Consider the following 24,960-nt stretch of genomic DNA (forward strand, 5'->3'; position numbering starts at 1 on the left):
GAGTTGTCAGCCAACAACCAGACCAAGGGCCCTGGTCTATGCTGCCTGGCACTCTGGCTTAGGGGGCCGATACTGGACTTCAATCACTGGCCCTGGGGCCATATAATGTGGAACAGCCTCCAGGAGGTATATGCCACACGCATGCGGGACGCTACCTTTGGAAAAGTATTTGCGTTGGCTCCTGGGAACAACCATTTGAAATCTCTTAACGCCGTGCCCCGTTCCCTCGCTGCCTTCTTTCCTGTCACCAACACGGACCCAGGCAACCCCATCCTTCACTTTGCCGCTCTTCCAAGGACCCGGGATCACCTGCATCCCCGCTAATTATTCTCTCTCCCTCCCTTCCTCCGCCCTTGTTTCGTTTGAAGAACTCCAAAGGATTGTCCGGGCTAATTGCAAAGCCTGTTTGAATGAGAACAAGTCTCTGGTGAAAGAAAAGCCACAGTTAGAGAATGCTTTGTTCAGAAGCAATCTCGTTTCTGGAAAGTATGCACGGTAACTCTAACTGCTTATCAAACAGCTCCAAATGTAGGTCTCACCTTTTGAATTGCTGGCTTGTAAATGGGCCTCCCTGGCATCCCGGGTGTCTGCAGAGGTGCTTGGGGGGCCAGCGCCGGCCCTGAAAGAGGGATAAGATAGGAAAGGACATCTGAGCGTGCAGGGTCCCACAGCCCACTTTCGCCTCAGAGATCTCCCCTTTCTTCTGCTTTGTCTAAGACTTAAAAAAAACTTCCCTGTCTAAAAAAGTAAATAAATAAAAAGAAAGCTGAAAACCAACGGCTTTAATAAGTAAATACTCCAGCTGATTATTGATTTACATATAGTCTTTGCTAAAGGGCTTGGGAAATGATTTCCTAAGATGTCTGAACACTCTACCTGCAATTTTGTTTCATCTGTTTGTTTTGCTGACAAACCTTTCTTCCACAGGAAGACAAACCAGCCCAGTCCCGTGGGATTTTGTCCAAATTTGCATAACTGGGGGATCCAAAGGTAATTGCATTTTCTATAGCTAATCTTCTTCCCAAGTGGAAGTTCAACGTTACCAATCAGCCAACATCCTATTTGTGGCTCACTGCACCTGCCTGGATCCCATATCGACATTGAGAAGCCACCTGAACATGGCAGGGGCCGTGGGGGAAATAGTCTCTCACTGATCATGAAGCCTGACCCTTTTCCTGCTGGAAAACCAGACTGATAAATCCAGGTAGCCTCAGATGTGCCCCTCTTCACCTTCCGACTCCCATAATTCCCACAGCGAAAGGCCAAGAGACGTTTGATGGTGACAGGATAAGCGGCCACGCCATCGATCATGAAATCCCGGGGCGGCAGTTGAGAGTCAATCACTGCCTTGTTGTCACCATTTCCGATAAAAACAATGGCAAAGTTACTGCCTCATAACTGCAAAGTACCTTCGTGTTTCAGAGCAGACACACAAACTGTGGGTGCCTCTATCTCTTCCAAATCCCAGAGGAATGCATTGAACAGAGGCGAGGGAACAAGTCAGAGAGCAGAGAATGACATCGCGACAACTGTTGTGTCCCCAGTAAGGAGTCAGACAACCGCATTCCCTGGCCGGCTGTGGGGGATGGGGCATTCCACTTTATGCCAACAAATATTTGTGGAGCACACGCTCCAAACGAAGCCCTATGACCACACCAGAGGGGCCACGAGGACGGTGAGATGTGTCCTGTCCTCAAGCAGCTTGCGATCCGGTGACACAGCAAGGTTGCATTCAATGAGCCAGAAAGCATAAAGCGCAAGGGGTTAATGTCATGAGAGGACACAGCACAGGCACCAAGGTCAAGGGGCTGGGCATGGCGTACCACCCCGAGGCCTGGACTACAGGGTTCAACCAACCACCGTACCCTTGCATTTGACATGGACCATACTGCAGGGATGCCCCTCCTGACGCTGCACCCCTTTCCACGTAAGCGGCACATACGCAGGACGGAGGTCTCTCTGTGGTTACCGCGAGGACCCAGAGAGACTCCCTAGAAGCTGGATCATTGGCCCCAGGAAGTGCAGACAAGGTGAATGCTGTGTACACAAAGGAAGGAGGGGCAGTAGTCTACTTGGCCTGATTTCAAGACCAGAGTACTCTTTATTCCAAAATATCTCTCCAGTCTGCCTCTTTTGAAATAAGACATTTGTCCTGTAACCAAGACCTTTGTGAGGAACAGCACACTGGATTGATAATGGGCCGGTGGCCCATTGACACTCACAGATGTTCAGAACTGGCAGGTTTGACAGAAGGAACATGTTACCCAGTCACCCCACCCCTCTTGTTCCTCAACCTAGTTAGGAACTTCAGGTCCCTGATTTCTCCGCTTTCTTGCTGTAAATCATCTTTTCCCTCGGGTCCCTCCCCATCCAACTAAGGAGGGGGGGTGCTCACTCCAGGGAAAGTTATTATAAAGTTATAGAGAGGTCTTATTGAGTTCAAAGATTGGAAACTAATCCAGGCCTGTGGGGATTGAAATCTCAGGAGTCAGGGCCACTCCAGCTCTCTCCATACCTTAGGTGCTATTTTCTCACTGGTGCTTCTTTCTACCTACCTATTTGCTTCTCAGTCTGCAGATCAACTTCTTTTACCATCTCATTAACTTGTTCATGGCCCCCAAAGGGCCACTCTAGCCCCAGGTCTATTGGGATCCCGGCATTCAAACACAAACGACATCCACGTATCCACGTGTTTTGGTTCAAATTCCCAAAATAGAGGTTCTGATGACTCAACTCGCACACCACGGCTTGATGGTTGGCCTGTAGTCAGGGGTCAGTGGGGTCAGGTGCCCACCCTTGCCTCCCACCGACAGCCCAATCAGGGAGGTAAGACCGCATGAGCCAGTGCATAAAACAATACATACTTGCCATGTTTCACTCTGCTAGGACTGGGTGGCTTAAACAACAGAAATCGATTTTCTTGCGGTTCTGGAAGCTGGAGATCTGAGATCTAAGTGTTGGCAGTCGTAGTTTCTTCTGAGGCCTCTTTCCTTGGTTTGCAGATGGCCACCTTCTTGCTTTGTCCTAACACAGTCAACCCTCTGTCTGTGATGTCTGTGTCCTAATCTTCTCACGGGACATCTGCCATGTTAAATTAGGGCCCACCCTAACGACCCCATTTGAACTTAGTTCCCTCTTTAAAGGCCCTGTCTCCAAATACAGTCACATTCTGAGTCATACTGAGGGTTAGGGCTTCAGCCTATATGAATTGGGGGCCCAAGTGGACCCATAATAACCAATGTGCCCACCAGAGGGGATGTGGGAGGGAAGAGAATGACTGATTTCTCTCATACCATGGTCTGTCATATTCTTGTCAGAATTGTCAGCTCCTGTGTCATTGTCTTTTCATCACACACCTGGGGAAAAAAAACCCCAGCTTTATATCAGCCTCCGTGTCTCAGCCTATACTTAATGCTGAAGAGCACTTTTAAAGAAAACCACCCCTACCGTGCAAACTGGTGCCACAGCAAATTCTCCATCATCAGAGGGGCCCAGACAGACCTCTGTGTGCCCTGAAACAGCCCTTTCCTCTTTTTTTTTTTTACAGCCTCTGTTTCAATCTCTTTCTACTCTCCTCAGACCTCTTCCCTCTTGGCAAGTATTCTTACTTGCTTCTCCCTACAGAAGATGGAGTGCCTCTGAGAGGCATTCCTTTGACTTCCTGTTACTGACACTACAAACATACCTGCATCTGCTTCTGTCTTCTCTTTCCTTCTAGTCAAAAGGAAGGAACCCCTCTCCTGCCTGCGACTGGTCCCAACCCCTGGGTTCTGGGTCTCTTCCCTTCCAGTCTCTGGGGTCTCCTCCTTCATTTACCCCTTCTCCATTCCACTGGTCCATTTCCATCAGTATTTGTACATAATCAAATTTCTTTCATGTGGAAAAATCCTCCCACAACCCATGTTCTCTCCAGCTAATCCTCAGGAGAAACATTTAAAAAGGCTTGACTATGAACGCTTTCTGCTTCCTCACCTCCCATTTGTTCCTTAGCTCCATCAATATGGCTTCTGTTCCCATCACTTTGGTAAATGTGCATCACTTCCCCTTGCCACGCCCTACCGTGCTCCTTAACTGAAGCTCACCAGTCTAAATATCACTTCTGGGAAGCCATCTCTGCCTTTAAGACTGGGTTATATACCTTTTATCTATGTTCTCATAACATTTGACTTTTCCTCTTATCATGAAACTCATCATGATGACTTCCAATGATCCATTTACTGCCTGATTATAAGTTCCTTGAACAGAAGGGCGATTTGTCGCTCACTAAGGCATCCTACTGCCTATGTCAGTTTCCAGAACAACAACAACAAAAAGATGTTCAAGGTTATAGAGCTAATGATGGGCAGTGCCGTGACTCAAACACGAGTCAATGCCAAGCCCTATCTAGAATGGTCTCTGCATCTGATTATCAAAGAGATTTCTCTAGATCAGGGCTTCTCAAACTTTAATGTGGAATGCTCATCACCAGAGCATCTTGTTAAAGGTGAATTCTGATTCAGCAGGTGTAGGGTGGGGTCCAAGATCTGCATTTCTAACAAGTTTCCAGGTGATGCTGCTACTGTAGGTTCATGGGTCCTACCTAAAAGCAAGGGTCTAGCTGACATATAAAAACAAAATACTTTTGTAGACTATATCAGAGAAAGAGAGTCTCCCTCACTCCATGTAAGCTCAGATCCCAAACGCAATGGGGGAAGGACTGAGAAGGGGTTCCTCTGCCTTCTGTTCTCTTCTTTGTCTAGCCCCAGAGCACCTGCTCCCTGACAGCCAATGAGAAATGAAGTCAATGATTCCTTCCTGTGCAGTTATACATTTTAACTCACCCTGCAATTCTTGACTGCATTTCTTGCTCTAGGAAAGGTTCCAATTTGACAGGGGAGGATGAGATAAACCCTGAGTTATCAAATTGTATTTCCTGGATCTGTCCAAACAAATTCCCTCAAACCCTGCTAAGGAAATGGTTCTGCTGTTTCCCCAGTAATCTGGGTAGAGTTGATGTCATTCAAAACCCGGAGATAAGTCAGGGCTGTTCCCTTCTGTTTCTTTAAGGTGCCTCACCCAAAGGAACTCCACGCTTTAGAGATGCTTTCTCTGTAAGAAATTGAAGAGACAGTGCCTGTGAGCCAACCAAGCAAGGGATCGTCACTCCACAGCTGGGACGGCAGTTGGAGGTCACAGAGGGATACAGTGTGCTGAGTGTCTAGGACACCGACCGTTGGTCACTTCTACTGAGCACCCATAGCTTTCTATCACTTATTGAATTAGCATAAGTTCTTTTCAACTTTGTATGCACCATTACCTTACTTTACCATACCTACTCAACTTTCTTAATATTGCTTTATCTATCTACATCCAAGCAATATACAAAAAAAAGCACCGATGAGTTGAAAATTAAAAAACAAACAAACACGTAGATAAAATGACACAAATGGGAGCAACCAAAAAGTCATTATAACAACAGGAAATTAACAAAAGCTAAGACTCTAGGACCTTAGGAGACTTACGTTGCCAAATATATTATCAATTTTTTCTATTCCAGAGTTGTCTAGGAAAATCTAAACCATAGCCAGCTGTCTTGCAAAAATCTAAATTTGTACTCATGCTCAGAAAAGAGACAGGAAGAAATGCGAGGCTGGATTAGCTTAAACCGTCCCCTCTATCAAGAAAACCTTCCATGTGTGCTCTCCTGATGAAGGTGGGGTCAATGGCGATGTGTTTGTCACATGTGCTTGCTTTCCTTCCCAGCTAAGTTGTACATTTCTACACAAAGGTATCTGTCTCTCTTCTGAATACGAATGTCTTATTAAAACTTCAAATATTACCATCCCCCCTAGATCACCTTAGACTCCCATCTCAAGGAGCTCCACTGAGCCTTATGGATAAACTGTTGCAAAAAAAAAAAAAAAATCCACAATTACTTCCCTTTTGGTATCCACGTCCGTGTGCAATGTGACTTAGCTGCTCCTCCAGTCAAGAACTGGAAAAGTTCCCTACTCTTAAAAGCTGAGCTGGCCATGTGACTTTCTTTGACTAATCCAATGTGGCAGAAGTAATATGTGGGAGTTTCAAACCTAGATCTCAAGAGATCTTATGGGCTTCCGCTTGCTGCCTGGGGCCCCTGGCTTCTGCCATGGGAACAAGCCCAGGCTCGCCAACAGGAGAATGAGGGACAGCATGGGGGCGGAGTGGGCTCAGTTATCCCACCATAGGTATCAGACATACAAGAGAGCACAGCCAAAGGAGCAAAGTCAGTTCCAAGCAACCCACCAGCTGACCACAGGAACCCGAGTGAGCCCAGCCCAGATCGCCCAAGTGTGGCCAAGATGAGAAGAAAAGCCCAGCTGAGGTTCACAGATATTTTGATAAAATTTCCGTGTTTCTATTTACCAAATTAGATTAACTCATGGAACTAAAACGAAACAGATGCTGCCATTCCAGAAAGAGTTCCTGGATTGGGAAATGACATTAAATCATAAGTGTCCGCTTGAGAACCTTCATGAATGTCTGGCCGGGACTGGATGGCTCGCCTCCCTACCTCCCCACCCCTTCCGTGATAAGCCGTGTGCCTAACAGAGAGCTGAGCACACAGTAGGCCTTCAGCACAAGCAGGATGAGTACATATGCAGCTTCCCATCTGTCTTACACAAAAGTGGAATTCATCGTCACGAATCCTGTAGATCAAGATTTACTGGAAATACTCCTTCCTAGTCCCTGGGGGACAAATAAAGGTAGGAAAATTTCCATTTTTCTGGCCCAGTAAGCCAAGAGTTCCCCACTTTATTTTGCTGCTCTAACACCTTGAGTGACACACACTCCCAAAGGGAAGCTCACCGCAGACCTGGGCAGGGCCCTCCCTCCCGAGGTGGGAGGTGGTGCTTATCAGAATAATAGTGTGCCTGTGCTGTTTGAGAAAGCCTTCCAGGGGCACTTGAGTGGCTCCGTCGGTTAAGGTGTCCAACTTTTGATTTGGGCCCAGGTGGTGATCTCCCGATTCACAGGCCCGAGCTCCGAGTCAGGCTCTGCACGGACAAGCAGCGAAACCTGCTTGGGATTCTCTCTCCCCCGTCTCTCTCTGCCCCTCCCCAGCTCATGCTCTCTCTCTTTCTCTCTCAAAATAAGTAAATACACATTAAAAAAAAAAAAAAAAAAAGCCTTCCAAGTAATTCCGATCTGCCCTTCTCCAGCTACACGGAGATTCACCAGGCCTAATATATCTCAGAGTGAACAATAATCGGTTTTCAAACCCTCCTTATTAAACTACAAGCTTCTAGTCCTCTGCTGTTCAATATGGCCTCTAGGCATATGGCTGTTCAAATTTAAATTAATTATAATTAAGTAACATCAAAAATTCAGTTCTCCGGTAACACATTTTAAGTGTTCCATGGCCACTGGTGAACGGGACAAGGCAGAGGACATTGCCATCACAGACCTGCCACGGGACAGCACTATTCTAGTCGGCCCATGAGCTCCCCATAGGCTCCTGCAACCTACCCGTCCCACCGTAAGACATCTCGTTGTCCAATCCTCAGTTTACCTGCTCTCTTTCCGTTTCCGTTTTATCTTTTCCACTGCTTGCCCTTCATGCGCCTTCTCCCCTTCAGTTCATAGGGCCCACCCTAAACACCTTCCCCCAGGTCCTGGATGTGGGTCGCTTCAGTATTTTTCTTTCTCCGGGAGCGCATTGAAAACCCACATTTACATTTAAATGAAGGTCCTTCTTCAACCAGACAGGTATGCCTGGAAATAAATCCATACGTTTCAGGCAGGGGAGTTATCTTCATTCTTGTAATATAACCTGTCTGGACTCCATTGGAAATTATTACAAATCCGCCGTTCCCTGTACCTTCAGGAACAGAGTGCCGATTTGGTCTGTCGGCTAGGAATCCAGGTTGCAAACCCTTGCTGAGGGCTGGCTCCACTCTTTCTTTGACTGTGCTGTCTCTAAAATAACTGATAGCAGTTTAAAGCTGAGCAATAAGTCTTGCCGCTATAATTGGACATCGAGCAGAAAAAGACCTTGAGCTATAATGGGAGGTATGTTTGCTAAAGGACGTCCATCTTTCTGTCTTTCAGGCATCTGCTCCTGCTGGCGATTTCCAATCTAAGAAGGATCATCTTGACCTCTTCCTACCTTTGGGTAACCTAGTTCATCTCTAAATAGGCAGCACAAAGCTGTCAATTCGGAATGCAGACTTTATTAATCTTGGAGAACTGGGGAGTGGGTGGGGGAGAGGAATTAATGATCTCGGAAATAAGAAGAATGAATGAGTATGTGTGCTGATGTTGGGTTCCTCGGGAAGCAGATCCTGAAACAAGGGTTTTAATACAAACAGTCTATAGGAGGTGATCCCAGGAAGCACCAGTATGGGGTGAGCAGGCGAGAGAGAATGGAAGGAAGCCAGTGTAGGAAGTATTGATTACATCTATAATCACACCAGGGTCCTCCAGGAAACAGTGTAGACCACGCTTTGGTGTCACTGAGATGGGGCTTTTATCTTCCAATTCCCAATTTGTCGATGGATGCTCCTGGGGACATTAACTACCTCCAGTGCCCATGAACAAGTCAAACACAATCCTGCGGTGAGAGCCCTGAGAACAATCGCAATTGCAGGGGCTATCAACATGTATGGGAACAGTAACACCAAAGGGCTATGCACGGGGCACCAAGAGCTCTGCCAGACCCCTCTTCTTACTAGACGGTAGTTTCATCCATTTTCTTAAGCAAGCAGGAGGTTTGTTTTTACATCCCTGGGACCACTTAAAAAAATCATCCCCAGTCACGATGCACGGTGGGAACCCTATCGTGTCATTCCCTCCCCTAGAATATTAACGTCAACCCCGACTCTGAGAAGTTATAGTGGGTACAGGGGCTTTGCTGCATTGGTTGCTCGGCTTTCTTTTTTCCATCCCGTATGACTGTGATGGAAGGGTCTGTGGATCACAGAGACGGGCCTGTCTTCTGGCTGCAGAGGTGGACACACGGTCAGGGCCAGCCCTATCATAGCCCTCATACGGTGAATAAATGTTGAAAGGGCCTGCATGGGCCTCCAGCAGGGTCAATCAGAATGCTTTAGTGACACTTCATATATCGATGCTGGGAGAGCAAACTTCTCAAGGGCCACGTAAGCCTCGAGCTGCCAAGGATCACCTTTCCATCCACAGAGAGAACATCTGGAAAATGAAGCCATACAGAGGAAAGTAGCACCAAGGAATTGGTAGACAGAGTCTGAATTATGGTGAAAACGTGAATCCCTGCATCCAGCTTTGGCTGAAGTCACTCCACTCCTGACTTCCAAAGCACACGAGCCGACCGAGGCCGCTGTTCGCTGGGCTTCACTCACTTCGCTGAAAGAATCCTGTCCAAACAATCTGTTCAAGAGCATTACGCTTTTTGTCTTCTTTTGAGGGCGGACTCTTCATCCATTAGACCATACAGAGAGAAGATCAGCCACTGCGTTCACCATTGGGATACCAGTGTCACCTTTGTGCGCCCTGCCTTTGCTCCAAGGACCATCGAGGAAGGTTAACTTTGCCTAAGATTTACTTGTGTCGTGGACAATATAAATTGTATAACTGATCAGGTTCCCTCCTCCCACTGGCTGCTAGAAAGACCTGAGGGAAACGTGTTGTTTTTCATTGCCTTCATTGCTTAATTTCGTCACATCTTTTCGTTCATCTACGATGAGCTAATCCTTGCATTTAACAGTGACCCGGCTTACTGAGCTTCTGGGTTTTCCTGCCTTGGAGCTTCTCCAAAGCCACCAGAGCTTACTCAGGCCACACAAGCACAGCTCAGAGGGTTGGGGAGATTGACATCCCCAGGATAGACCCCCTATCAAAGGAGGTTGGGGATTGGTATAAAAATGCACCTCTGTTGGGGCGCCTGGGTGGTGCAGTCGGTTAAGCGTCCGACTTCAGCCAGGTCACGATCTCGCGGTCCGTGAGTTCGAGCCCCACGTCGGGCTCTGGGCTGATGGCTCAGAGCCTGGAGCCTGTTTCCGATTCTGTGTCTCCCTCTCTCTCTGCCCCTCCCCCGTTCATGCTCTGTCTCTCTCTGTCCCAAAAATAAATAAACGTTGAAAAAAAAAAATTAAAAAAAAAAAAAAATGCACCTCTGTTGAGGTGTATTATACACAGTTCCATAGGGACCCCCCAGAACGACTGCTCAGGTGCCCACAGAAATTTTACTTGCTTTAAGAACTCACCATTTATTGGCTTGTCTTCTTCTTATCTCACTCTCCCCATTTCCTTACGTTACTTCCTGGAATCACCTTGCAAAAAACTGTAAGCACCCAAGTCCTGGTCTAGGGTTTGGTTTTTGGTAGAGCCCGAACCGAAAGAGAAATTAAATAAACACAAACAAATAAATTAGTAAACAACCCCCCCCCCCCCCATTTAGGAAACCCCATTGTAGGAAACGCCAAATGCAGCAGCATTGTGCAAAAAATAGAGCAAAGTCAATACGTTTGGTTGAAAATGGCATCGACAGTGTCTGAGAAGGTCCCCCAGCCAAGCTCAGGGATCATATTCCCTCCGTGGGGAGGGCTGTGATGAGGTCCTGGAGGGAAACCAAGCAATCACAAGGCGCAGTTGGACACATCGCGGCCTGCTGGTTGCAGAATAAAAGCAAAACCACCGAGGGGAGGATCTCCTTCTAGACTGCAGGCTTGCAGACACATTTATATGTACATACCATGCCATTATGCTAAAAAGAGTGACATTCAAATAAATGGAGCCCAAACAAATGCAAAACTTGAAACTTGAAAGAAAAATAAATTAGCTAATTATTCCACATCAAACTAACCATTTGGTACAAATGACTGGCAGGATGTAACATTCTCCCTCCTTTTTCTGCGAACAAAATTTCCACAGCACTTGTTCCCAACTGTGTAATGTACTTCCTGTTGTGATTTGTGAGCTGTTCATACCAACCTGATGTTTCGCGTCAGTTAAAACTTCCCCTTACACCAGGCAGGAGCGATTATGCCCTCTGGGATTGGATGGGATGGATGCCCAGTGGCCTGGGGGTGGGACTCCCCTGTTCTGAGACCCAAGTCCCTTCTCCCTTGTTTAGTCATATGGGACTTTGAGCTTCAGAAAATTCAGCCAACACCCTGAGGCCTACTCACCCTGGCACATTGGTGCTCAGGGGCGAAGGCTCTGCTCCTTCAGAAGTACAGAAAGTGACTGTTGACAGGAGCAGGTCCTGAGAAGGACCAAGCCCAGAATTCTCCAGGATACACAGCCAGGGCAACTTTCCACATGAAGAAAACACAAATTAAATGTAGCCGATGGAGTCTGGCTCCACATCAATCTCTTTACAAAACAATAAAATAATAACAGAAGGGAAATTGTGGCTGAGGGAAAGAGGAAGGAGATTGTGGGGAACAACCGTGGGCTTCCAGAAGGAACGCTCTGGCTAGTGGAGACCTGGGCTCTGTCCAGGCCGACGTATCTTCGCCTGTCACCACTCGGCTTTGCACCAGCTTCTTGGGGTCCTGAGGAGACCCCGCAGGCCCCAACATGTGGCATTAGCTGAATCCAGGGTCACCAACGGGTCACGGTTCTTTGACAGTGGCCCCGGAAGGTCCCGGAATTGCCCCTCCATGTCTCCAGGAAGCATGGAAGAGGCCTGGGTGACCACAGGCCCACAAGGAAGGGCCCTCACAGGTGGCTCCGTCTGGCGAGCATCCCCCTGGATTCCCTTGGGGACAGTCTGACTCAGCAAGCTCCCAGGAGAGCCTTGCCTCGAAGAGAGCCAAAGCAAGGATTGTAAAAATAGAGCCAAGAGGCTGTGATTACAGAGGAACCGTTTCGATCCATCAAAGACCCAGGCTTTTAATGCCTCACATTGAGGCTCAGGCTTGTGTGGAATGAGAACGGACCTGGGCCTTTGTTCCTGCCCTCAGCTGCAGCCAGGCCAGTATCCCAGGAGGAGAACTCCAGCTGACTCCCAGTCTCCGGAGTGACAGCCATCTCTCTGGCTAAGGTGGTAATACACACTCCTGGCCAGGTTCAGGGGCTGGGGAGGGGTCTCAGCTCCAGGAGGGTCAGGGCGGCAGGCTCGAGGGCTGGAAAACACCCCCAACAGAGACACTTGCTAGGCCTTAAGAATCTGGAGCAGCTTGAAGGCAGGGCAGGGTAACAGGGAGGCCATCTGTGGGGTCATCCTGGTTCTGGGCAACGAGTCATGGTCGGGCTTGAGGTGCGTGGCCCCCCCCGGAAGAAAGACACACAGGGCTATTGGTTCACCTGGAAACAGGAAAGGGAGGTGTCAAAACCCCAGGGGTTACTGTTCGTCATGCTCTGTGACCTTAGGAAAGCTGGTCACCATTCCTGGCCCCTGAGATTCCTCACCTCCTGGCAAAGCTCAGTGAATGCTCGCGAAGAAAAGAAATGGCAATGGGGCCACGTGACTGCCAGAGTGCAAAGGCTCAGGGAGCCTTCTGGTACCCCAAAGAGGCAGGACAGCTGGCATGAAGTGCAGGTGGCAGGAAGGCATGGCGACTCTTGCCACACACACACACACACACACACACGCACGCGCACACACACGCCTACCCTGCAGAAGCTCCCAGCCAGCAAAGGTCAACCCCGACCACAGTGCTCAGAGAGGGAGGAGCCCGCGCTGACGTGGGGCTAGCCCATGCAGAGGCTACACGGCCCAGCACTCCCAGGATCGGTTTCTCTCTCAGCAAGCACTTGCCACCATTGCTTGTGGGCACTGGGTCTGCTCTCCTCTAGGGCAACCAAGAAAGGAATCGGAGGAGGGACCATCCTGCCCAGGAAAGAATGTCCCATTTCCCTTTCCCTCCAGGGCAGCAGAGCTTGGTGCTTAAGAGCTTGCGTGCTGGGTTCAGGCCACAGCAGATTCAAGGTCGGGCTCTGAGATACCTTTCTTCCACCTCTTTGAGCCTTGTTGCCTGGTTTGTAGAATAAGAGGGATCAAAGGTAACAACCTCAGAGCTGTTAGTGGATGATGCAGGTATCTTGTTGGTTGTAGTCTAGCAAATAGCAATGGCCCAATAAACGCTGATTATTGTAACTACTGAGCTCTGAGGCAATGTTGCCCAACACATGAAAGAGGCTCCCTAAGTGAATCCTGGTGAAGGTGTCACCCTCCTGGAAGCTGGTGCCCTGAGGCCTTGAGAGGGGAAAAGAAAGGGGCTTATGCATGAAAATGCTCTGGCTTGACCTCCCACCAGTCACCTGGCTTCCATTGCGTCCCAGACTGACCAACCACATCGGCTCAGGGGAATGAAGAGATGGCCCTCCAGGACTGGAAAGGTCTCTGGCTGCAGATGGAAGAGGAAGGAAGGGGATTCTGAAGCCTTCAGAAGCCCATCTTTGAGGAATCATGACACCATCAAGGCTACGGGGTTGGAAACTTATATTCAGATTTCAGTTCTGTCATTTCTATCTTGTGTAACCTTGAGAAATGGAGATACGCACCCCTAACCTGGGAATAACTGTAGGGATTAAATGAGATCATGTATGTATAGCTCCCAAGAAATGTTTCTTTTTAATTCCCTTATTTTATTTTTTTTAAGTTTATTTCTTTTTAAAATTTTTTAATGTTTTTTTTTAAATTTATTTTTGAGACAGAGAGAGACAGAGCATGAGCAGGGGAGGGGCAGAGAGAGAGGGAGACACAGAATCCGAAGCAGGCTCCAGGCTCCGAGCTGTCAGCACAAAGCGGACGTGGGGCTCGAACTCATGGGCTGTGAGATCATGACCTGAGCCGAAGTCGGACGCTCCACCGACTGAGCCACCCAGATGACCCGATTTTTTATTTTTTTTAAGTTTATTTATTTTGAGGCAGAGAGAGAGAGAGAGAGAGAGAGCCTAGGGGAGGGGCAGAGACAGAAGGGGAGAGAGAGAATCCCAAGCAGGCTCTGCACCATCAGCCCAGAGCCTGAATGCAGGGCTCAAACCCACCAACTGTGAGATCATGACCTGAGCCTAAATGAAGAGTGGGCGCTTAACCGACTGAGCCCCCCAGGAGCCCTTTTTTTTTTTGTTTTTAGTAATTCTGTTTTTAGTAATTTCTACCCTCAACGTGGAACTCGAACTCACAACCCTGAGATCGAGAGTCGCATGCCCTTCTGATGGGAGCCAGCCTGGTGCCCCTCTAGGAAGTGTTTAATAAGTGTTAGTTTCCTGTTGTTTGAAGGACAGCTCCATGGAATCTCTGTCTCATTCTCTGTGGTGTCTTCATTTCACTCTGTACAGAATCAACTGCCAAGCTTCTAAAGCAAAGATCCCATTACCTTCTGTGTCAAGCTGTGCTCCACCCAAAATTGTGTGTGCATATGTGCGTACACACACACACACACACACACACACACAGCCCTTTTAAAAGGAAATTTACTTCTCTAGTCAGAGAAAGACAAATGCCATATGATTTCACTCATATGTGGAGTTTAAGAAACACGACCAATGAACACAGGGGAATGGAATGAAAAATAAGATAACAGAGAGGGAGCCAAGCCATAAGGGACTCTGAAAGACAGAACAAACTGAGGGCTGCTGGAGGGGAGGTGGGTGGGGGGAGGGGCTGAATGGGGGATGGGCATGAAGGGGGGGGCACTTGTCGGGATGAGCGCTCGGCGTTGTAGGTCAGAGATGAATCACTAAATGCTACTCCTGAAACCAGAACCACGCTGCGTATTCACTAACTTGAACTTATATCAATAAATGATGTGCCCTAAAAAATAAAATTAAAAAGAATAAAAAATAAAAAGTTACAGTTACTCCTCAGAACCAATCACCTTCCAGCGGGAATGAAGGTCCCCGCCACTGTGACGGGAGCTGTGAATTCAACCCCAGTGTACCCCTTGTCTTCTCCTCCCCCACCCCCAGGTACCTGAGCCCTTTAACTGCGTCCAGAGGCTTCCTGCCCAGCACGTGGACGGCGAAAGGATAAGTCACTCCTGGGGAGGCTGAAACTCTGCAGATGTCCTAGGTGCCCTCCCAGTCGGGCCCCACGGAAAACACCTAGGGCCGCCGCCAGAGTCTCAGGTTACCCCTGTGGGCTAGAAGATCAGCCTCAAACCCCAGGGATGACAGTTATTTGAACTTCTTGGCTCACACGTGGGACTCCACATGCGCGTTGCAAAAGTCCACCCCGAGCTCCCATTTTGGGGGAAATCCGGCCCCGGCCTCTCAGATCAATACGCAGACAGCCCTGCTCGAGTCAGCCCCCTGTCCACCCATCTGTCACTCACTCAACAAACAACTCGGGGAGCAGCTGCTCCTGCTGGACCCCGGGCAAGGAGGCCCTGTCAGTCCTGTCCTGTCTCCTCTCCATCCCAGGGTTACTGCCCAGGCCCAGAACATCACTGTCTATCCCTCCACGGTAACAGCCTCCTAACACAGCACCTACTAATCTGCTGTCCCTCCAGGAACAGCCTATGTGACAGCTGGTCCGGTGCTGCCTCAGCCACGTGGCCGGGGTCCCCGTTCACACACGCTGCGTTTCAGTGAAACTAGCTTCCTGTGGTTCCCCATTTTCTCTGCCCAGAATGACCATCTGGCTTCCTCACCCTTCCCCCACCGGCTTGAGGAACTAGGATTTCCCGAAAGATTTACTTCAAGACTTCTCTCATTTGGCAGCCCCCCACCCCCCGAAAACCCTGCCAGAATGAGTCATGCTGTCCTGCAGGCCGTTTGTTGTCCCTTGATCACGGTACCGGGTCAACAAATCCTGTCCGCCTTTGTTTCCCCACCTGACTCTGAGCTCCTCGAGGCCGGAAACTCTGCCTTAGTCGTCTTTGTGGACACGGTCCCTGGCAGTGAGGAAGGTTTGTGTCTTCCCCAAACCCATATGTTGATTCCTAACTTCCAGCGTGGTGGTATTTGGAGGAGGTAAGTAGATTGTGAGGGCAGAGTCCTCATGAATGGGATTAGAGCCTCATAAAAAGAGGCCCCAGGGGCGCCTGGGTGGCGCAGTCGGTTAAGCGTCTGACCTCAGCCAGGTCACGATCTCGCGGTCCGTGAGTTCGAGCCCCGCGTCAGGCTCTGGGCTGATGGCTCAGAGCCTGGAGCCTGTTTCCGATTCTGTGTCTCCCTCTCTCTCTCTGCCCCTCCCCCGTTCATGCTCTGTCTCTCTCTGTCCCAAAAATAAATAAACGTTGAAAAAAAAAATTAAAAAAAAAAAAAAAAAAAGAGGCCCCAGAAAACTCTGGCACCCTTCCACCATGGGAGGACACGGAAGAAAGACAGCCATCCGTGAGCACGAAGCGGGCTCTCACCAGATACTGCATCCTCAGGTGCCTTCACCTTAGACTTCCCAGTCACCAGGTCCGTGAGAAAGTGAATTTCTGTTGTTTATAAGCCACTCAGTCTATGATATTCTGTGACAGTAGCCTGAAGGGACTAACACAGGCTTAATAGAGTTTTATGGAATGTATTGTTTATCTAATGTTAGAAAACAAATCACTCCAAAACTTAGGGGCCTAAAACAATACAATCATGTATTAGGTCTCACGGTTTCTGTGGACCAGGAGTTTGGGAGTTGCTTAGCGGAGTGGTTCTGACTTGGGAATTTCTTCAGAAGTTTCCAGCCTCGATTGCATCATCTGAAGGCTTGACTGGGGCCGGAGGATCCACTTCTAAGATGATTCACTCACAGGGGGCGCCTGGATGGCTCAGCCGGCTAAGTGTCTGTGTCTCCCTCTCTCTCTCCCTCCCTCTGCCCCTCCCCTACTCATGCGCGCATGCTCTCTCTCTCTCTCTCAAAAATAAATAAACATTAAAAAAAAAATCTAACATGATTCACTCACGTGGCTTCCAACTGGGGACCATGCTGATGGGGGCAGGGTCTGAGTTCATTTCCATGAGGTAGGGTTGTCAGGTAAATACAAGACAGTGCATTAAATTTAAATTTCAGATAAACAAAAATTTTAGTATAGTTATGTACCAAATTATATCTATATCTATTTAATCTTTCTTTCTTTCTTTCTTTCTTTCTTTCTTTCTTTCTTTCTTTCTCCCTTCCTTTCTTTCGTGAGAGTCATTACACTTGCACACAAGCAGGGGAGAAGCAGAGAAAGACTCCCAAGCAGGTTCCACATGACTCCTTGCAGGACCGCCCAGGAACCCTCACAACATGGGGGCTGGCTTCCCCTGGAGTGAGTGCTCCCAAAACAGAAACTGCAATACCTTTTGTGACCTAGTTTCAAAAGTCACACACTGTCACCTTCCCCATAATCTTCTGGTCACATTGGCCAGCCTTCATTCGGTAAGAGAGTAGCACACGAGGGCATGAATACCAGGAAATAAGACTCAGTGGAGCCATCTTGGAGGTTGGCTTTCATATGGAGTAGATTCTCCAATGGCTGAATTCAATTCCTAACATCTCTACTTATTTTCGGGATGCCAGTTGAAACATCCAGTTCCCCCATCTTTAAGGTGGGAAGCATAGCCAGTCCTGCTGGGTGTTTTTCTTAGAACAGATCCTTAAAGACGTGAACCAGCCACTCTTAATGCCTGCTTTAGTGGAAGGAGGCTGAAGACCGAGTAATCCCACAACCAAGTGGAGAATCTAAAAACCCTCAGCTTTTTATATTGGACTTGTAAACCTAAATGCATGCAACTTCCTTCTCAATTCCTCTACCCCGTGAATCCTTCCCTTATTCCAGACTCCTCCTTCTCCTGTCAGAAGCCACCACCACTCACCAAAGGAGAGCTGACTGTATTGAAATGTATTGCTACGTATTCAGACAATAGGATGGTCCTCGTCAGCTTCCAGAAAATATGATAATCCAGAATTGACTTTACCTCTGCAGCACATTTAAACTGAAGACTCATCTTTGATCTCACCTCAAGGCATTTAGACCTGCCATTACCTCTACCTGGAAATTCTCCGTGACACCCACTCCCCAAGAGTCTAGCTACCTCTTCTCATTATTCAGGGATCTGCTCAAATATCACCTCCTCTGATAGACCTTTCCTGACCAGCCTATGTAATATCAACCACCACTCTCCTACCCTGGTCAATTTCTATCCCTTTAACTTTCTTTGTTTTCTTCATATCACTTGCCATTCTATGGAATCTCACTTTTCACTGTTTATGTGTGTATGTCTGTTTCTTCCACTTAGAACGTAAGCTCCAAGAAGACAGGAACTTTGTGTCCTGCTGTATCCCCAACAAATTGAATGGTTTCTGGTACATATTAGACAATATATATTTGCGTAATGAATGAATGTATGAATGAATCCTAGCACATATGTTTTATACTAGACTTTTTTTTCCTTCAAGTTCATTCATTAATTCACTCATTCATTGAACAAATATATATTGTGTGCCAGGTTCCATTTTATTTACAGAGTAATCAGAATAGACAAGGTCATATTCGAAATCCTTTTCAAAATGAGTCTCTCACTATAGACTTAATCACTGCTATTTTGGGCATGTAATTTGCTGTGAGATATCACCCTTAAAATTCCTGGAAACCCTCCTGTCTAGCTGAGTGGACTTATCGGGAACTACCTTGATTCTCTCAGCATCTCACAACCACATCCTTGGTTTGATATTACCATAATAGCGTGTGTTAATTTGATCACCTTTTCCTCACTCCAGAGACTAGAGATGAGAAAGTTTTCATTTTTCAAATCAAGCATGGCTATATTCCCTCTAAAGTTGGCCTGTAAACCAGCCAGTTCTCTTTGTGCGTTCATTTCTTCTTGTGGTATATTAGCATATATGGCGAGTAAGAGCCAGCTGACACTTTCAATATTCTGCCTGGAGATCTTTTGGACATGTTCAAAATTCCATTTGGTACATTTTCTGTCTCCCACACGAGCACAGGCAACTGGCTGTTGGCTGATCAGGATGACCTTGGCCGACTCAACTTGCTTCTCTACCAACGACCCTTCAATCCCCAGCAGGCTAGCCAAGGCATGTTCTCATGGCAATCAGAGACCAAAACAAAAACAAAAACAGGAATTTTTTAAATCACTTTTTTTATACGGCTCAAAGCAACGGTTTGTCAATCCCTCTCGTAACTGTGCAGATGGGCTGGAAGCAGCTGGGCAGTGTTCACCTGGGCCCTCTCATGAAGTTGTGTCACATGGCGGCTGGAGTTGAAGTCATCTGAACACTTGGCTGGGCTTCTATCCAAGGCGGCTTATTCACTCACATGCTCTGAGACTCGGCCAGGACAACTGGAAGAATGGGGTCCGCTCAGCCTCTTTCCATATGGCTAGGTTAGGCTTCACATGACAACAGTCTTAGAATAGCTGGAGTTCTTACACAGTAGCTGGCTTCTCCTGGAGTTCGCATTCTAAGAGCTATGTGTTGCTTTAAAAGCTTTCAAAATGACTTACACCTTTACTTCTCCACTGCATTTCTCATGTGGCAAGACACTGGCCATGAGTGGAGTGATGGGCTCTCCTGGCCATCTAAAGCAAAGGAACAAGTCTACCCACTGGTGGGTAGCAATTATAGGGTAACCACTTAGGTGCCTCAGGGCATTGGAGTAGTCTCAGAATTGAGTGTGTCTTCTTTATTGATGAGTGTGGGGTTCTGAAGTTGGGGCCTCCTATTTTCAGAGTTTCTGGGACATTTGACTGGCATTCTCATGTGACGTCGGGACATTTGACACCTTCTGCCTTCCTCTGATGTCAAAACAAATCCACTTGCCTTCTATCTTATCAAAACGACCCAGTATTTCCGTCTTAGCTGGAGTTTCCCTGAAAGGAGAGCCTGCGATGAGAACTTGGGAACACTTATTTGAGAGGTGACCCGAAGAGGCAGAAGGGAGAGAGTGGGGAGAGTGAGACTGGCGAGGAGGAAAAGCCAAGAAAGGGGCATTGAGTCACCACTGTGTGCAACTGTGCTCAGTTCCACTGGGACCTCCGGAGAGTCATAAGAAGTGTCTCCTAGAACTGTCCATCCAAAAGATGGATGTTCATCCAGCCAGGCATTTATCCACAAGCGTCCCCCTAGTTGGGGGGTGCCCCTGCAGGGCTAACCATGCACTCAAGTGCAGGCAGAGAGAGCCAGCTGGCCTGGGAGAAGCCTTGGGGGCAGAAAGCAGAAGGACCAATATTGTGTCAAGATGCTGTCCACTCAAGCCAGTCTGAGCTTGCACAGAGCTGTCATCGGTCCTCTACCTTGAGTTACGCACGCTGTTTTCGGGAAGGCATTTATAGCTGTATCACATTCTTCTCGGAGAAGGGTACGTGATGAACAAGGAAAGCCAAAGGAATGGCCCCACGTACTCCCGGGAATGAGATTAAAACTTGCTCGCTCAGGGGTGTCTTTGTTACCTGAATCCCAGCTGGCATCTGGGGATCCTCTTCGCACCTGGAGGTCTGGGGGAAATTACTTCGAAACTGTCTTCCCGTCACCTCCAGGCCCATTCCACCGGCCGAAGGAACCTACAACACTCTCCCGGTGTTCTCCCACAGTTCTGCCAATTCTTGGGAACTTCTGTTCTCCCAGGTCAACTGCCTCGCAGGCTCCAGCTTTGTGGGATGTTTTATAACACGTCAATCCCAATGAGAAACTCGAGCTGGTGGTTCATTCCAGCAACAAACAATGGTTCGCATCCAGCATGTGTGGATTTGGTGAATTTGGGCATCCACACATGCCCTCGTGTGGATTTGGTGAATCCAGCCTCCTAAAGGCTGAGGAGAGCGGATCTCAAGAAGGGGGTCTCACCCGACTTCACACAGAATTCAAACACCTCCCTGCCTCCTTCTCTCTCCGCCTTCTATCTTTTATCATCACGAGTAACTTTAAGCACGGTCTGGGAATTTCAGAAACTTTCTGCTTCCGTTATGCTGTTGTACTTCTCAGCAAACTCGTCTCCCAAACACTGCCGTTCGAGGGGCTTTCAAAAATGCTTCCCTGCGTCCTTTTGACAGTTTTGTTTTGTCCTGTTTTATTTATTCATTTTTATTTTTTAATTTTTTGAGACCGAGAGCGTGTGTGCCAGCGGGGGAGGGGCAGAGGGAGCCCCCCCGTGGGGCTTGATGTCACAACCATGAGATCATCACCTGTGCCGACATCAAGAGTCCTACACTTAACCGACTGAGCCCCCCAGGCTTTTTAAAAACAAAGATAGTTCCCTAATTAAGAGAAGTTTGGTGCCTGCTACTAAGATAATATTGCCCTATTCATTTCATTAGTGATGGTCACCGATGCATTACTAGAAATTCTGTGCCACGCTCCCCACTTCCTTACTGGTTTATTTGCCAGCACTCCCTCCAGGTACCCCCTTTGCCTCGCCATGGTAGGCCATCCATACTACTCACACCTTGGGTGTGACCTAGAGGCTGTGGAACAAGCAGAAGTAACGGAAACCATTAATTAATTAATTATGAGAATTAACTGGAAGAATGCTAAGGTGGCTTATGGAATCCCAGAAACCAGGGAAGCCCCTAGCTCCAGGAAGGCTGGGATTAGAGCTTCCCATAGCAGCATCAGCCTAGAGTTTCAGACCTATTTTTTTAAGTGTCTACCATTCATGTGACTCTGCTTGAAAGACCGCCAATCCATATTTGTGTATGTTCCAGATTTCAAATTCCCAGGACAGAGACTCTGATTGGCTCAGCGTGGATAAAACATCTACTTGTGGATGTATGAACGGTAGTTAAAGGCAGAAGAAAGTGAGGCTTGTGGTAGAGACAGGGCCCATTTCCACAGGTGGGATCAGGGAGGCGACCAGGGGAGGGTGAGACTATTGAACTGGGAAGCCCCCCTGCCCCCAACCCCGCCAGAAGGTCTGACGTAGCCATTCATCGATAGTCTTTATTGCACTCAATTCGGTGGGTCCTCAGTTCTGATATCACCACCTTGGGGAGCCCAGACCTCAAGCCACTTGATAGTGATGGAATTGGTTTAAAAAAAAATTTTTTTTTGATGTTTATTTAATTTTGAGAGACAGAGCATGAGCAGGGGAGGAGCAGAGAGAGTGGGAGACACAGAATCTGAAACAAGCTCCAGGCTTCAAGCTGTCAGCACAGAGCCCGACGTGGGGCTTGCATACGCAAGCTGTGAGATCGTGACTTGAGCCCAAGTTGGATGCTTAACCAACTGAGCCACCCAGGCGCCCCATGGAATTGATTTTTTAAACAGAGCGTAAGCTGTGGACTCTGGGGAAGTTCTACGCTTTAAGGCTTTGAGGCCTGTGAAATACATTCCAACTTTTTCCATCACTGACAGGTAGGCCATGATATAACTTTTGGGGTTGTATTTCATGGCTCTTGTCGTCTTTATCCTGTCTGTACTGTGAGGCCTGCTGCCCTCAACTTCTAAAACGTGATCCTTCTATCTGTTGCTTTTCTGGTTTTTCCTGACTCTTCTTCCTTCTGCAGGCAGGGCCCCGCTCGTAATATCCACCGTTCTGCTCTTTTCCCAGGGCCAGACAGACATTTATAAGGAAGTCTGGGAACTAAAACCAGTTAGCTTCAGCTCTGTAGGTATAACTTTTGCTGTAGAGTTTTAATTATTTCCAAACAGAGCCTAGAAGTCTATTTCTTTAGGATTTTGCATTGTCATGGATTCTTTTAAGATTAAGCATCAGATTGTATGGTTAAATTGCGTTGTTTAAACAAAACAAATTGTTTCTGCTTTTAGCGCTGAAAAAAAGAAGATTAGAAAAACATGGAGATTCTCAGTCGCTCCAACTGGTGATTCTAGTCTTGCTTTGGGATCGTGACACTTCTGTTACCTACTGCAGAGTACCCCAATTGCTGGCTGAACATGATGATGTGTGATTAATAACTGTTGGTGGCATTTTTCAATTATTTTCTGTGCGGTAAGTACTCCATTGACCCCTCTGCATAGTGTATTAGCCTTCTTGGGCTGCCATAACCAATGGCCGCAAACTTGGTGGTTCCAAACAATAAAATTCTATTCTCTTACAGTTCTGGAGGCCAGACATCCAAAATCAAGGTGTTGGCAGGTTCCTGATCCCACCAAAGGGTCTAGGGGAGGATCCATCCTTGACTGTTCCATCTTCTGATGGCTCCTGGCGCTCCTCTGCTGGTGGCAGCTTAATGCCAACCTCTGACCCCATCTTCACATAGGCTTCTTTCTGTGTCTCTGCCCTCTCCTCTTCTTAAAAGGTTATCAGTCATTGGATTCAGGGTCCACCTTAATCCAGTATGAGCTCATCCAGTGTGTTAACTAATGGGTTTATATAGACCCTATTTCCAAATAAGATCACATCCTCAGGTTTTGAATGGACATGAATTTGGGAGGGGACAGTATTCGACCCACTACACAAAGGGATTATTGCGTAACACTGTTTCCATATCATCACTGGGAAAGCTGAGATCTGGGAGGGAAAGCCACTTTCCCTGTCACTCAACTGCCCACTGGCAGAGCTAAGTTGTCGTCTCAGACATGTCTGAGGCCAGTTTCATGCTTTTTCTGCTACACCACGCTGCTTCTAGAAAACCAGTCTGCAAACTTGAGCCTGGAAAGTCATGGAGCCAATGGTTGTCCAACAGTTGGCCCCCACATCATACGGCTGGAGGCAAAAGGGCAGAGGGGTCTGTGAGAATTTGGTTTTCATTTTAGGTACGGGGTTAAGATCTAAGAGGATGCTGAGCTCATCACTGTTTCAAAAGTGGAAGCAGTCATTTCGTGTACTGCAATTCTGTCCAACCACAACGCAACTATTCAACCATCACACAAGGGTAGGAATGTCAGGGACTACCCTTCTCTGGGCTCCCAGTTGTAAGCGTCCAAATGACCTCAAGCAGGTCACTTTTCCCAGTCTCTGTAACAGAAGGGCCTAGCACTGGACAATGCCTTCACTGCAGGTGTTTCCCAAGCGTATCCAACAGACTTGTATAGTCACAGGAAGGTGTGCTTGCCCATATATGTTAATGTTTGCCGGAGTGTGGGCAGGGTAGTACAAAGAATGTACATTGACTTTTCACCTCAAAGTTAATAGTTAACTTTGTCTCCTTGTTTGACTGTGTTGCTTGTTAGCTTTGATCAGGAAAAAAAAAAAAATCCTGACACACGGGATGGAACTGTTTGAACATTTACCTTTCTTCACCTTTACTTGGTACAGTTTATTTTTGTCAAGTTGGGTCAAGATAGCTTTTCAAAAATGTATTTCAAAAATACAATATACCACTATGCTATTTACCATATAAATCTTGGAACAGATGTTAACTTTTCAAAATAGGAGAATTTTTTTTTTTATAAGCTCGTGCTGTTTTTAAAGGTTAGAGACATCTATTGCAGCGATCTAGAAAAATCATTCTTTGTGGGTGGCTCAGTCAAGGTCTGTGGCAGCTCTGTGTGTGTGTGAACATCATGAATTTGGGGGTCACACAGACCTAGGTTCAAATTCAAGTTCTGTGACCCACTAGCCATACGACCTGGGGAGAGTCACATAACCTCTGGATCTTGGTCCCCTCCCAGACTGCGCCTTGAAATAATCCCTCTGTGAAATTATTGTGACTTTTCGAAAGTAACATATGTAAGAATCTTGCCTGTAGTAGGAGGTTAATAAATGTCACTCACCCTCTTCTTTCCTTAAGTCAGCTGTTCTGTTGGGTCAAGATCTGCCATTTTGAAAATGTGGTTAGGACCTTACAATTAGATTCTCTTCTCTTCCAAGTTTTCTAGTGAAATGGAAAAGGCTGATCTATTTTTCTCATTCTAATTAGGCCTTAGGGCAATATTCTGGAGGAAACCCAAACAGCATGGAATGCTCCTTCCCCTTTCAGGGAAGTGTCTACGTCCAAATCTGTAAGTTCAATCTGCCATTCTGTCTCACCAATGGATTTTACCTATTGTGCCCCCAAAATGAAAGGAACACGGTAGGCCCAGCAGCGGGCTCACTTGATAAATCATCGTTGGAACTAGAGGGAGTTTTGTTGCTGAAGTGACAAGGGACCAGAGCCTGCTTTGGTGCCCAGCCCAGATAACATGTGGCTGAGACTCAGAATTGTTTACTGTTCAGTGCTGTGGCACATTTCCTGCTGGCC

At 47.5% G+C, this 24,960-nt stretch overlaps 1 long non-coding RNA gene across 1 annotated transcript in view; it reads right to left on the reverse strand.

The window, feature by feature from the left end:
- Positions 1 to 537: 537 nt before the first annotated feature.
- LOC147577074 (uncharacterized) overlaps positions 538 to 24,960 on the reverse strand; it is a 62,531-nt gene continuing 38,108 nt past the window's right edge. The window contains exon 3 of the long non-coding RNA XR_015255736.1: positions 538 to 619. This is a non-coding gene — a long non-coding RNA (uncharacterized LOC147577074). The remainder of the gene's footprint in view (positions 620 to 24,960) is intronic.

The sequence above is a fragment of the Puma concolor genome, chromosome C2, assembly GCF_028749965.1.
Source record: "Puma concolor isolate L17-30 chromosome C2, mPumCon1.1.hap2, whole genome shotgun sequence".
Lineage (NCBI taxonomy): Eukaryota > Metazoa > Chordata > Mammalia > Carnivora > Felidae > Puma > Puma concolor.